We start from the raw sequence: 13,826 nt of genomic DNA, 5'->3' as shown, positions 1-13,826 counted from the left end.
ATTAGTGGTATGGACAAACTATAGGGTAGAATAGGGTAGGACGGAAGACGGAATTTTTGTAAGACATCCTGATGAGCGCTCATTTATTATTTCCTTTGAAGAGTAGGGAATCCATCATCTCAGAGCTAGGGACAGACATGTCATTCATTCCTTTAATAAAACCACTTTGTTGACTTTACACAATTGTCCCACAACCTCCTCTTTTATGATAATGCCAAAAGATGGAAGTGCAACCACTAGACAGAGACCCAACAAAATAGAAAATGGCAGCACACTGGCACCTTACAAAAAGGGGCAAACAAACTGAGGGTATGTGTCTCCCCATATCCCCCACCATTTCCATCCTCACTTTCGACTGCTCCTCTCGGGTGCAGGGTGTGGAGCAGAAGATTGCACTAGTGATGACCCATACACTAGATGGATGGAAATATAGTAAAATCCCTGTTGGTACACAAGGCAAAGCAAATATGCCACATAAATAAGGATGCGCGTCTCTGTTCCTCCACAGGATAGACAAATACAAAAGAAAGCATTTTAAAGTTCACTGCTTAATTCAACCATTCTAAAATGGTGATTGCATTTCCGGCAGCCAATGCTGTTCTGCTTTTATGATTCCACCACATGACCAACTATTTAGCAGGTATTAGCTAAGTAGGGCAGAGTTAGTTGTGACTTTGGCCTTCTCCATCACCTGATCTCAAAAGGCAAAAATCTCCTCAAAATACTCCCTTCCACAATTAATACCAATTGTTGTTCCCCTCGGTTACCTGCCATTCCAAAATGCATGGAGATCAAATACCCCCATATACGCTCTTGTTCACTTGCCAAACAAGCTATGAAACTTTCCAACCTTATTTCTTTTTGAAATCTTCTTTTCCTTTCATAACTGAGCTAGATCAAGGTGTTCTGGCCCACATTGTTCTAGCTATTCCAACCACATACAAAACCCTGCATCAACTGCCCACAACGTCCTGTAGGAGTCATCGCATTCATCTATAAAAATTCCTATGTCCCATCAAACACAACCTTTAATCCCTGTCCATGCTGAATTCCTCCTTAGCAAGTTTCTACTCTCTTCTTTCATTATTTGTTTCCTGCTCTTCTATTGCCCTTTGTGCCAAGTCAGACATAGGAGACGCACAAGAGGACATGTTTGAGAGAGGTTTAGTTAAATGAAATATTGACTCCTCCAAACCTTCTTCTAAGATGGGTTCCCTACTCTAAAAAATAATAAACTGGTGCTCGGCAGGATGTCATACAAAGAAATTCTGTTCACGGTCCAAACCTATACTACCCTAACGTCTGCCCTACCACTATGAAAGAAAAAAAGATAACATAAGCTTTAGTTGCCATAGGGTTACTTCTCCCTTGAGGTGGATGGATGGTGGCTGGTTTCTGACACCACTTAAAGTTCTCAATGTTTTTTCATGCCCTAGGCCTGTTGTACCAACAAAACAAAAAAGTCTCAGCTTTCCTCTTTGCAAGAAGGCATCATCAGGGAGTTGAAACTGTTTTATGCCTATTCCATCTTCCAGGATTTATTCTCCTCTGGAAATGACATGACCTCCTGACCTGGGTTGATCGGTATTCACAACACCTAATATGGTTCTCACACCAGCTTGCAATACTTCGCGACTTGAGGTAGTTTCTTTGCTCGCTCTTGCTTCAATTGCTTGACTTCTTATCCCCTTGTGTAATATTTAATGTCTTTGCCTGGGCTAGGCTCCACAGCCTCTCATTGTAAATTGCTTTTCTCAACCCCTTGCATGGACTTTGAACTCACAACCCTACATTGCATATAGGCCTGCTCAGGCTTCCTTTGGTTATCAGTTTCTTCACCCCTTCATGGGGTACTTGTATTTTCACCCCCACATTTGCTTGCGGATTTATCACCGCCACTGCATTTGTCAGTTTGTTCACCCCTTTGTGGGGTAAGCAGATTCTCAGCCTGGCATGGGCTAACGGCTTTCACAGCCAGACTGTGTGTACATTTGTTCACCCCTTCGTCAGGTACATATTCTCAGCTCAGTGTAGGCTAGCTGTTTTCCGAGACTGACAGTGTTTGTAAGTTTGTTAACCCCTTCGTGGGGTATACAGATTCTCAACCCGGTATGGGCTAGCGGCTTTGCTGTGAGCTCACCGCCCTCTGCCCGCTCCTTGTACAAGGCTGAATACCTTCTTTACAACAGCGATGCTCGTCAGGGGATGCAGCTTCTCAGGGCAGCGCAGTTGAGCGCTCCGACCTTGCTACAGTCTGTGTAGTCGGCCCTCTCTCGTTGGTTCCTACCGCCCAGTATGTTGCCATCACTTACACTGGACAGCGGCACACTACTTTTGGCTTGACTTCCTTCTGCCTCAGAGCTCTCCAGGCTCTCTGCCTTCGACCAAGCAGCACTGTTCTGTGGGCTCCCTCAACTCTCTAACACCATGTTGACGGCGTGGTTCCTCCTCTAGGCTCTTCCTGCAAGGAGACTCCCTCCTCTGCGAGGTTGCACAATCCAATATTTCTCCCAGTTTCTGCTCTACGCTATTTCTAGTTACTAACACCTTCAGATCCTTATCACAAGAGGGTCGAATTGTGGTCCGTGGCAGCAAGGTCTGTGAAGTCTCTCACGGATTCAAGAATATTATGAAGATGTGTGATCAGATGGGGACACTGTTCCATAGCATCAGGCTATGCCTGTGTTCATCACATCCAGGGCTGTTCTGCTTTCATGCCCAAGGCAGTAAATGATTTCCAGCTCATTTATGAAGGGGCAGCGAATTGAGCTTGGTGCAGCAAGACACAGGTATGTGAGGAGTTGTGCAGGGTTCCCTTCTCAAACCTCCATTACTGTCCAGGGACACCTTCCTCTTATAGCTTGGAACATTCCTTTCAACCATGTTGACAGATCTGGTAGGTAGGAGCTGTGGGCTGACCGGTACAGGTGATATGTTACACCTAGCAGGCTTATCTCATTCCAAAAGTATCTCCTAGAGCTGTACAAGATAGAAGTTTGGAGGTTTGAAGGGCTGTGTAGGTTCTGCAGGATTTAAGACCCAGGCATTCCAGGAGACGGTCTGTACATTTTAATTTGTGATATGGCTCTAGCTGATGAGACAATGATTGGTGTATGTGTGTGCGGGGGAAGGGGCACTCTCTGTAGGGCCTAATACAATAACATATAACAATTCTCAACAATTAACCCTACCTGTACGCTATTCCTACTAAGGTAACATGGAAGACCATTCAGAGCATTGGTGACTTGTACATGCAGCAAAGATCGTTTCCTCCTCCAAACTCCTTTTCCTCCGGTCGTTCCTGTTTTCTTCCACCACATATTTGCCAACCAATACATTCCACTCCACTTTTACAGATTTCTTTCGGATTCCTGTTTACGCAGCTTGATGGGTATTTAATAAATATAGCAGGAGTTTATAACCCCTGGACCTTAACCCCACCAAAACCACTAGCGCAAACAGACCCAGATAATTTAGCCCTCCACTCAATGATCACCAAATACTAAGAAACATCAGCTGATTCCCAGAAGAAGCCCATCTTCATTTTGCCTTTTTTTTAAATTAATGTTGCCAAAAGGATGCCAACTTCTGCTTTCCCCAACATGCAATGCAACAGTGATACTAAAAAAGAAACAGCAAACAGGCTCATGAAAAGGACTTTAAAGTACCAATGCAACTATGTTTGTGTCCAAATCATGAGCGAGCATCACTGTCTTCGGTTACTTGTCAAACGCCCATCTTTTTTGAGACTCATTGCACTACTCCAAAGTCAATCCCTTCAAAAAGGAAAACACGAGTCTCAAGAAAATGGGACATGGAAAATCGCAATCCTATAGACAAACTGTCCTATCAACAGCTTCAATTCTAATGAGCAGAAATTATGAAATCAATAAAATCCCATTACACACAACACAGTCAAAAGGAAGCTTCAAAATCATCTGCAAATTAAAACAACACACAGCATACAACACAGCACAAATACCATCACTAGAATGGTACCACTCCATTGCTGTGCACGACAATGAGGAAGTATTTCAAATTTAAGACCATCAGAACAAGAAAGGAACAAATACAGCCTGCCTAATGTGGATAAAAGCCTTGGAACTAACACTAACAGCAAGTTTGCCAAAAGACATATGCCCATGCAATATCTACAAAGTAGTATCAAGGCAATCACAATTGTCTCCAACGTTCCAAGTCCTGATCAATGCCTCAATCAATCGCCCCTCGCACCTTCAAAACAGCTTTTGTCAAACCTTTACACAAAAAAAACCACTGAACCAAACAACCTTGTAAATTACCATCCAATATCACTGCCAAGATCCTTCAGAAATGAATTTACCAACTATGAGAATACAGCAGCGAGACATTAGTAATGTTACCAAGTTTCAATAGGAAATTTACCAGACGGTCATCCCTTTCGTTCCTCGCAAGCAAACTCTGCAACTCGCTGCCCAAACTCCAGAGCAGAAAATCGCCTGACATTTAGGGCAACAACACAGAACTGTAGGGTATTTTGTGAGGTTTCCTAGCTTGCCACTAAATACGGGGCAAGACTCACTTTGGGATCACTTGCTGGAGAAAAAACAGGACTTAGGGTTGCAGTAGGGGCTCAATTTCTCTACCTTATTTGTATTTGATTGGTGGTTCAGTATAATTACTCAGAATAGACGTACCAGGTCACCTGAAACATGATGTATTTATAAGATGGGGAATCAGCATGATTGTGCTTAAAGAAATAATGTGTCACACAGTAAATAGCCATGCACAGCCTTTGTTATTTCATAGAATACTTTATAGATTTCAGATCAGAACAACACACACAAGAATACACAATATGCAATCTTTGTGCATTGAAATTGACTTAGAACAAAGAAATATACTCTCATCTATCGGCACATGCTGGTATCACAATCTGCCAAAAATGATGCCATGCAAGGTGAAATTTCCCTCTGTCTGCCCAGAGAATTATTGCATCTCTCTTCCCCCTCCTCTCAATTTGGCAGCAGCCACTGTGCAAACAGCCCTGAGAAATAACTGACTGCTCATAGCTCTGAGAGCGGTAATGTGATGCTGGAAATGCATAGGAGGGACAGGGCCTCCGTTTTCTTGTCCTTTACTGCTTTTTATCGTGTGTTCTGTTGTGTTTTCCACACAGGAATTCATGTGGGACTCCTAGCGGTGCAGCTCTCTCTCTTTTGGTTTGGTGAACAGATGGGATACCCTTATGGCACCCATGAGTAGGGGTGCAACCCTGTGCCCCTAGTGTATGTTTTGGTGGAAGCTACGTGCTGAAATGACTGGTGCCCTGAGCGTACTCCATTTTGGGATGCCCAAGCCCTGTCATTGGAATCGGTAGATTCCGGATGGAGACAAAATGGCCCCCCTGGCCTCTTGCCTTCCATCACCTGTTACCTTGATCTTCCCGAAGTCCCAGGAAGCCCTGCCTCTGTCCCTTCCCCGTGACTGGCGGGGGTGGATGTTCCGTATTTGGTAGTGTGGGGAAGTGCCGACCAGACTGGCTGGAGCCTTCTCAACGACCGTATGTTGTGGGTATGCCTGTGGGTGGGACCTGGGTGAATGGAGTGTGTGACGAATACGCATTCTATGTTGTGGGTGTCTAGTATCTGGTGGTTGACACAATGACTGAGACAGCCCTGCCCGAAACCGGTATGAATGCAGCTTGGAGTGTTGAATGGCTTGGTACTTGTCTCAATACACATAACTTGTTGTGAGTGTCTGGAGAGAAGTGAATGGCCTGAATGCCCCGTGTGCCTGATTGGCTGCCTGCCTGCATGAATGACCGTAGTCGTGATTGGATGCTTGAGTGTGACCCAGCAGAATGAATGGGAGATCAACAGTATATCTGAGGACCTCTCACTGCTAGGAATCATGTTCAGAAGCTGAAGTCCACTACGACGAGTAACTGGAGTAACTGATGCTTGACCTTGAAGCCCTGCTGGACGAGAAGAATTGCTGTTGCTCTCCTCCGCAATCTGAAAGCTGCTGTGCTTCAAGAACTGACCCAGAGAGGACCTGGTAAGGCACCCTCTTCCCGAGTTACGAGGGACCATCGTGCACAGCTGATCTTTGCCTAAGCTCCCTGATAGACAGACCTTCGACAGGCTGCCGACCCGATACGGGGATTGCTGTGGAACTCCAAGGAGAAGCGCCCGGACTGTTGTCCACCACTGTCTATGACCGCCGTCGCCGACTGGAGCCGCCGTGCTCCCGTTGCCTAAGAACTTCATTGATCCAAGGACGCTCTTGTCCGCATCGTCGCTGCTGAATCCTACTGGAGAAGGCCTGACCGTCGACGCGCCGAGGAGCATCGACCGGTGGGTTTCCCGCCACCCAAAGACCACAGAGACGCCAACGACTCGACGCCCTTGCTGGGCCACAGTTCCTCAACTCTTTGCGGTCCAGAACTATCGACATCGAGGTGCCCCCGCATGCCTCTTCCTTGCAGGACGTTTACGCTTCCCCGTCAACGAGCACCGCTAGAAACGACACGGCCACTTCAACGTCGTAGCTCGACCTGTTCTCCGTTGAATGTTTGACGACCCGCGACTCCTGCCCGAAAGGGAGGACACTCAAGAAGGGCCATCGATTCCCCGATGAAGAACGCCTCAACACCAAGGTACTTTGGGGTTGCAGAACTATTGGAAAGTCTAGTGGGAACAATATATGGACTGGGCTTGTATCTTTCTTCTACAGGTTGCCCAGGTGGGGGGACCTCCACACAGAACTGTGGTTAATGGTAGTGACCAGTATTCTGCCAATTGTTGAACCATCTTTCTTTCTTTCCTCTCTCTAATGCTGGTTTCCTCTTTATTCTGATCTGTGTGTCATTCTGACCGTATGCATTTTAATGAGATCTAATAACGTTAGTGGTACCACTTTAGAAATTGTGTATATTTACCATTGCTGCTTTTCAGAGTACAAAGTGAGTTATCGTGATATTTTATATACCTTTGAACATTAATTATATTAAGACTGTGTTGTAACCGATACAGTGTGTGGACATTCCTTTGTGTGTGCTTGGGGACTACACTGTACTTAAGAACCAGCTCGCATCACCTCCTGAGAAGATAGGCCTTGATTGCTCGTCCATTGCTACCGTAATAGAAAATCTTGGCTGGGGTCCTCTGTGCCTCTCCTCTACCATATAGAGAGCGGAAGTGCAGACCCCCCCTCCGGTCTTTACAGCTGGTGGCAGCGGTGGGATGCTTATGGTTTTAAGACTCAGTGTATAACCGTGCCACTTACAAAGGATATCTGCACCTTGTTAAATTAAGGTTTAGTCGTGTACAAGATGACTGCATTACAAGCAATGGAATCTATTGTGAATGGTAAATTGACTCGGATGAGCTTAGAGGCTCTCCAGAGTGCTTGTGAAGCCAGGGAATTAGACTTTGTGGATAAGTCTAGGGATGAGCTGATAGCTGCCCTGGTGGACTACCAGATCGATTGTGAAACTCTTGAAGGGGGGATGCAACCAATGAGGACTCTACCCCGGGAGTTGTCGCCGAATCTGATTCTGGGAATGCCACCATTCCTGCTGCCTCTGTTCCAAACCCCAGCAGATACTTGGAAAATTATTTATTAAGGATGAAGTTGGCCTTTGAATATCGCAAGTTGGAAATTGATGTTGAGCTTAAGAAAGAGGAGTTGGCACAGTAAATGGTACTCAAGAATAGGGATCTTGAACTCAAAGACAAGGACACTGAATGTCAGTTAATCCGGCTAGAGAAAGCTTGAGTGGAGACTTCAGCGAAACCAGTTGAGAGTGTCAGGTCCGCAGCAACCAAGTTTATGAAAGATTTGGTTGGTGTGTATGCGAAAGGTTCTGATATCCTCCAATGGATTGAAGCGTTTGAAATGGCTTGTGCAATTCACGATGTTGATAAGAGAGATTGTTTGTTAAGCATAGTGCCTCAAACTGGATATGACTGTATTCTGAAACTGAGTGTGGAAGAAAAGGGTCAGAATGAGTGCATGAAGTCTGCATTAATTGCCAAGTATGGCAAGACGCCTACCCAATATCTTAAACGGTTCAGGGATTTTAAGAAACGAGAGAATGTGTCTTGGGTTGACTGGGTGAGTGCTGCGCACATGAACATGATGGGGTGGATTGATGGTTACAAAGTGAAAACGTTTGTTGAATTGTCTCACCTCTTGTTTTTTGAGCATTTTTTGGAAGCCTGTTCACCAGAGCTGTGTCAGTATGTTGCTGACCAGAACATCTTGGACCCCTTTAAGCTGGCTAGGTTGGCTGACAAGTGGGTCTCCCACCGGGTGTCCCCTATGGACTCCAGTGGGAAGGACAAGGACAAAGAAAAGAGGGCCTCTCAGAAAGCTGAGGAGTCCCAAAAGCAGTCACAGTCGGGTAAACCAAAACCATCCTCTCCGAAGACCCAAAAACCTAGTGGGGATAAGTCTGTTGTGGGTGAGAGTAAGAGTAGTGGTCCACCTGCTGCAAAGCAGGGCCCCAGTGGCTCCAGTACCGTACCCCACACTCCTGGCACTTGTTGGGATTGTGGGGCTCTGGACCACCGAAGGGGTGACCCCAAGTGTAAGGGTAAGGCACTTGGAGTCCAGGCTGCCAGCCTGACGTATCCCTACTCCGTACTTGAGGTGGAGGCCACTGTCCTCCCCTCCTCTACTGGGATCACCTTCGGCGCCCCCGAAGTACTGGAGACTATCCCACAAAACACTTGTAGGTTTTTGAGAAGTGTCCTCTTGAATGGCCAGCCTTCTACTAGTTTGAGAGACACTGGGGCAAGCATGACAGTGGTGGACAGGACCCTGCTCAAGCCAGAGGACTATGTAGGTGCTTCTCTGAGAACCACCAGGTTAGCTGGTGGTCCTCCCAAATCATCGCCTGTAGCCTTAGTCAACATTACGATTGGACACAAGACAGCAAAGCTTCCGGTCCTGGTTCAGGACAACGTGCCTGCAAACATTTTGTTGGGAAACGATTTTGTCGAGTTGGGGATGATCACGGATGGTCTACCCATGGCTGCTGTGGCAGTCACCCGATCTCAGTTCACACAGGGTCCGGCTGCGAGCCCAGCTCCCCTCGCCGACGGGGAGACCCAAGGCGCGAAGGAAACGGCAAAGTAAGAAGGCGGCCCCTGTGGAGGGAGCCTCTGCTCTTCCTGCTGTTCCGTCAGCACCCATTGGGATCCATGCTCCGGACGGGCTGGGTCCAGTGGTGAATCCCGTCTCAACTCCTGTCTCGGAAGAGCCAGAAGACTTTCCTGTGGGAGAGGCTCTTAACCCGGAGGATCATCCCGACCTTCAATGCTTGTTAGCTGAAGGGGACCCTCCCGGGCGGACTTCTGTAAGGCATAGAGAGAGTGCCACTCTCTCCAGGGTCTGAGGACACAGGCTCTGCCCCAGGCGCAAGGAGAAGTGCCTAGGACATTTCGGATTTATTGGGAGGGTGAGCTCCTTGTTAGTGAGCCCACTAAGCCTGAACCTGGTGCCCTCAAGTGGTTGGTGGTACCCTAGGTTTACAGGCCCTTCCTGCTGCAGTTGGTGCATGAGGTGCCCTTAGCTGGTCATCTTAGGACCAAGAAGACTAAGCAGAGGCTCTCTGCCTATTTCTACTGGCCACGGATGGGAATAGAAGTGGAGTCCCACTGCAGGACCTGTCCAACTTGTCAGTTGCCTGGCAAGACTGGAGGCAGAGTCATTGCTCCACTGCAACCGTTGCCAGTGGTTGGCATACCGTTTGAGAGGGTGGGCATCGACATCGTCGGTCCCCTTGACCCTCCCACGTCAGGTGGACATCGGTTCATCCTGGTCTTGGTCGATCATGCCACCAGGTACCCTGAGGCTATACCCCTTCGGACGGTTACGGCCAAGGTGGTTGCCAGGGCTCTCCTGGGCATTTTCACCCGTGTTGGATTCCCTAAGGAGGTTGTCTCTGATAGAGGATCCAACTTCATGTCGAGTTACATGAAAACCATGTGGAAAGAATGCGGAGTAACTTACAAGTTCTCCACCTCTGACCACCTCCAGACCAACGGTTTGGTTGAGAGATTTAACAAAACTCTCAAGTGCATGTTAGGCGCTTTGGAAGAGCCCCTCAGGAGGAAGTGGGATCTTCTCCTGCCATCCCTGCTGTTTGCTTACAGAGAGGTACCTCAAGAGGGTGTTGGTTTCAGCCCCTTTGAGTTACTCTTTGGACATCCCCTGAGGGGGCCCCTCGCCCTGATCCGAGAAGGTTGGGAGGCCACCCCTCCAGGTCCCGCCAAGCAAGTGGGGGACTATGTGTTAGGCCTCAGACGGAGGATGACACAGATGATGGGTCAAGCAACAGAGAATCTTAAGGCCAGCCAGGAATTGAATAAGTACTGGCACAACCTTAAAGCATCGCAAGTGGATTGGACTCCGGGACAGAAGAGCCAGAAGACTTTCCTGTGGGAAAGGCTCTTAACCCGGAGGATCATCCCGACCTTCAATGCTTGTTAGCCGAAGGGGACCCTCCCGGGCGGACTTCTGTAAGGCATACAGAGAGTGCCACTCTCTCCAGGGTCTGAGGACACAGGCCCTGCCCCAGGCGCAAAGAGAAGTGCCTAGGACATTTCGGATTTATTGGGAGGGTGAGCTCCTTGTTAGTGAGCCCACTAAGCCTGAACCTGGTGCCCTCAAGTGGTTGGTGGTACCCTAGGTTTACAGGCCCTTTCTGCTGCAGTTGGCGCATGAGGTGCCCTTAGCTGGTCATCTTGGGACCAAGAAGACTAAGCAGAGGCTCTCTGCCTATTTCTACTGGCCACGGATGGGAATAGAAGTGGAGTCCCACTGCAGGACCTGCCCAACTTGTCAGTTGCCTGGCAAGACTGGAGGCAGAGTCATTGCTCCACTGCAACCGTTGCCAGTGGTTGGCATACCGTTTCAGAGGGTGGGCATCGACATTGTCGGTCCCCTTGACCCTCCCACGTCAGGTGGACATCGGTTCATCCTGGTCTTGGTCGATCATGCCAACAGGTACCCTGAGGCTATACCCCTTCGGACGGTTACGGCCAAGGTGGTTGCCAGGGCTCTCCTGGGCATTTTCACCCGTGTTGGATTCCCTAAGGAGGTTGTCTCTGATAGAGGATCCAACTTCATGTCGAGTTACATGAAAACCATGTGGAAAGAATGCGGAGTAACTTACAAGTTCTCCACCTCTGACCACCTCCAGACCAACGGTTTGGTTGAGAGATTTAACAAAACTCTCAAGTGCATGTTAGGCGCTTTGGAAGAGCCCCTCAGGAGGAAGTGGGATCTTCTCCTGCCATCCCTGCTGTTTGCTTACAGAGAGGTACCTCAAGAGGGTGTTGGTTTCAGCCCCTTTGAGTTACTCTTTGGACATCCCGTGAGGGGGCCCCTCGCCCTGATCCGAGAAGGTTGGGAGACCACCCCTCCAGGTCCCGCCAAGCAAGTGGGGAACTATGTGTTAGGCCTCAGACAGAGGATGACACAGATGATGGGTCAAGCAACAGAGAATCTTAAGGCCAGCCAGGAATTGAATAAGTACTGGCACGACCTTAAAGCATCGCAAGTGGATTGGACTCCGGGACAGAAGAGCCAGAAGACTTTCCTGTGGGAGAGGTTCTTAACCCGGAGGATCATCCCGACCTTCACTGCTTGTTAGCCGAAGGGGACCCTCCCGGGCGGACTTCTGTAAGGCATAGAGAGAATGCCACTCTCTCCAGGGTCTGAGGACACAGGCCCTGCCCCAGGCGCAAGGAGAAGTGCCTAGGACATTTTGGATTTATTGGGAGGGTGAGCTCCTTGTTAGTGAGCCCACTAAGCCTGAACCTGGTGCCCTCAAGTGGTTGGTGGTACCCTAGGTTTACAGGCCCTTCCTGCTGCAGTTGGCGCATGAGGTGCCCTTAGCTGGTCATCTTGGGACCAAGAAGACTAAGCAGAGGCGCTCTCCCTATTTCTACTGGCCACGGATGGGAATAGAAGTGGAGTCCCACTGCAGGACCTGCCCAACTTGTCAGTTGCCTGGCAAGACTGGAGGCAGAGTCATTGCCCCACTGCAACCGTTGCCAGTGGTTGGCATACCTTTTGAGAGGGTGGGCATCGACATTGTCGGTCCCCTTGACCCTCCCACGTCAGGTGGACATCGGTTCATCCTGGTCTTGGTCGATCATGCCACCAGGTACCCTGAGGCTATACCCCTTCGGACGGTTACGGCCAAGGTGGTTGCGAGGGCTCTCCTGGGCATTTTCACCCGTGTTGGATTTCCTAAGGAGGTTGTCTCTGATAGAGGATCCAACTTCATGTCGAGTTACATGAAAACCATGTGGAAAGAATGCGGAGTAACTTACAAGTTCTCCACCTCTGACCACCTCCAGACCAACAGTTTGGTTGAGAGATTTAACAAAACTCTCAAGTGCATGTTAGGCGCTTTGGAAGAGCCCCTCAGGAGGAAGTGGGATCTTCTCCTGCCATCCCTGCTGTTTGCTTACAGAGAGGTACCTCAAGAGAGTGTTGGTTTCAGCCCCTTTGAGTTACTCTTTGGACATCCCGTGAGGGGGCCCCTCACCCTGATCCGAGAAGGTTGGGAGGCCACCCCTCCAGGTACCGCCAAGCAAGTGGGAGACTATGTGTTAGGCCTCAGACGGAGGATGACACAGATGATGGGTCAAGCAACAGCGAATCTTAAGGCCAGCCAGGAATTGAATAAGTACTGGCACGACCTTAAAGCATCGCAAGTGGATTGGACTCCGGGACAGGAGGTCCTCGTGATGGAGCCTACCAAGCCTCGGGCTTTGGCAGATAAATGGACTGGACCCTTCAGGATCATCTCCAAGATGGGCGAAGTCAATTATCTGGTTGACATGGGAGCCTCTGGGGTAGCCCCTCAGGTATTCCATGTTAACAGGCTCAAGCCTTTCCACAGGCGGGCCGAAGTCTCATGTCTCTTGCTAGCTTCAGGGCAAGAAGAGGATGAGAGTGAGCCCCTTCCTGATTTGCTACATAGCAACCCTCAGGACGGCTCCGTGGAGGGAGTACATCTCTCTCCTAATCTCACAACAGAGCAGCAGAGGGCCTGCAGAGCTTTACTCCGGCAGTACGCCTCTCTGTTTTCACTGACACCAGTCCTTACACCCTGGTGTACACACGAGATTGACACTGGTGACAGTGTGCCTGTCAAAAGCAGGTGCTACCGTATGTCAGATACCATCAAGAACCACATCCAGGCTATGGTCGCCAAGATGTTGGATCTGGGTGTTATTGAACCCTCAACCAGTCCCTGGTCCAGTCCCATGGTCCTTGTCCCCAAGGCAAGTTCCCAGGCAGGTACCAAGGATTCTGTGTGGACTACCGAGGAGTCAATGCCGTCACCAAAACTGACGCGCACCCCTTTCCCCGGGCTGATGAGCTCGTGGACACCATAGATTCTGCCATATTTGTGAGCACCTTTGACCTTACCTCAGGCTATTGGCAAATAGCTCTGACGGATCATGGCAAAGAAAAGAGGGCGTTCTCAACACCAGAGGGACGCTACCAGTTTAGGGTCATGCCTTTTGGGTTGAAGAATGCCCCTGCCACTTTCCAGAGATTGGTCAACCATGCGCTCAGTGGGCTGGAAGCCTTTTGTGTGGCTTACTTAGATGACATTGCCGTCTATAGTTCGACCTGGGAAGAGCATTTGACACATCTGGATAAAGTGTTGCAGGACTTAAAAAGGGCAAACCTCACTATCAAGGCCACCAAGTGGCAGATAGCTCAGGGGAAAGTCACGTATCTTGGTCATGAGGTAGGAGGGATCAAATCCAACCTCTCCCAGTAAGGTACAGGACGTACATGACTGGGAG

Source organism: Ambystoma mexicanum, chromosome 14 (genome assembly GCF_040938575.1).
Source record: "Ambystoma mexicanum isolate Mex_15411 chromosome 14, UKY_AmexF1_1, whole genome shotgun sequence".
NCBI classification, from domain to species: Eukaryota; Metazoa; Chordata; class Amphibia; order Caudata; family Ambystomatidae; genus Ambystoma; species Ambystoma mexicanum.
Note: the sequence above shows the minus strand (reverse complement) of the source record.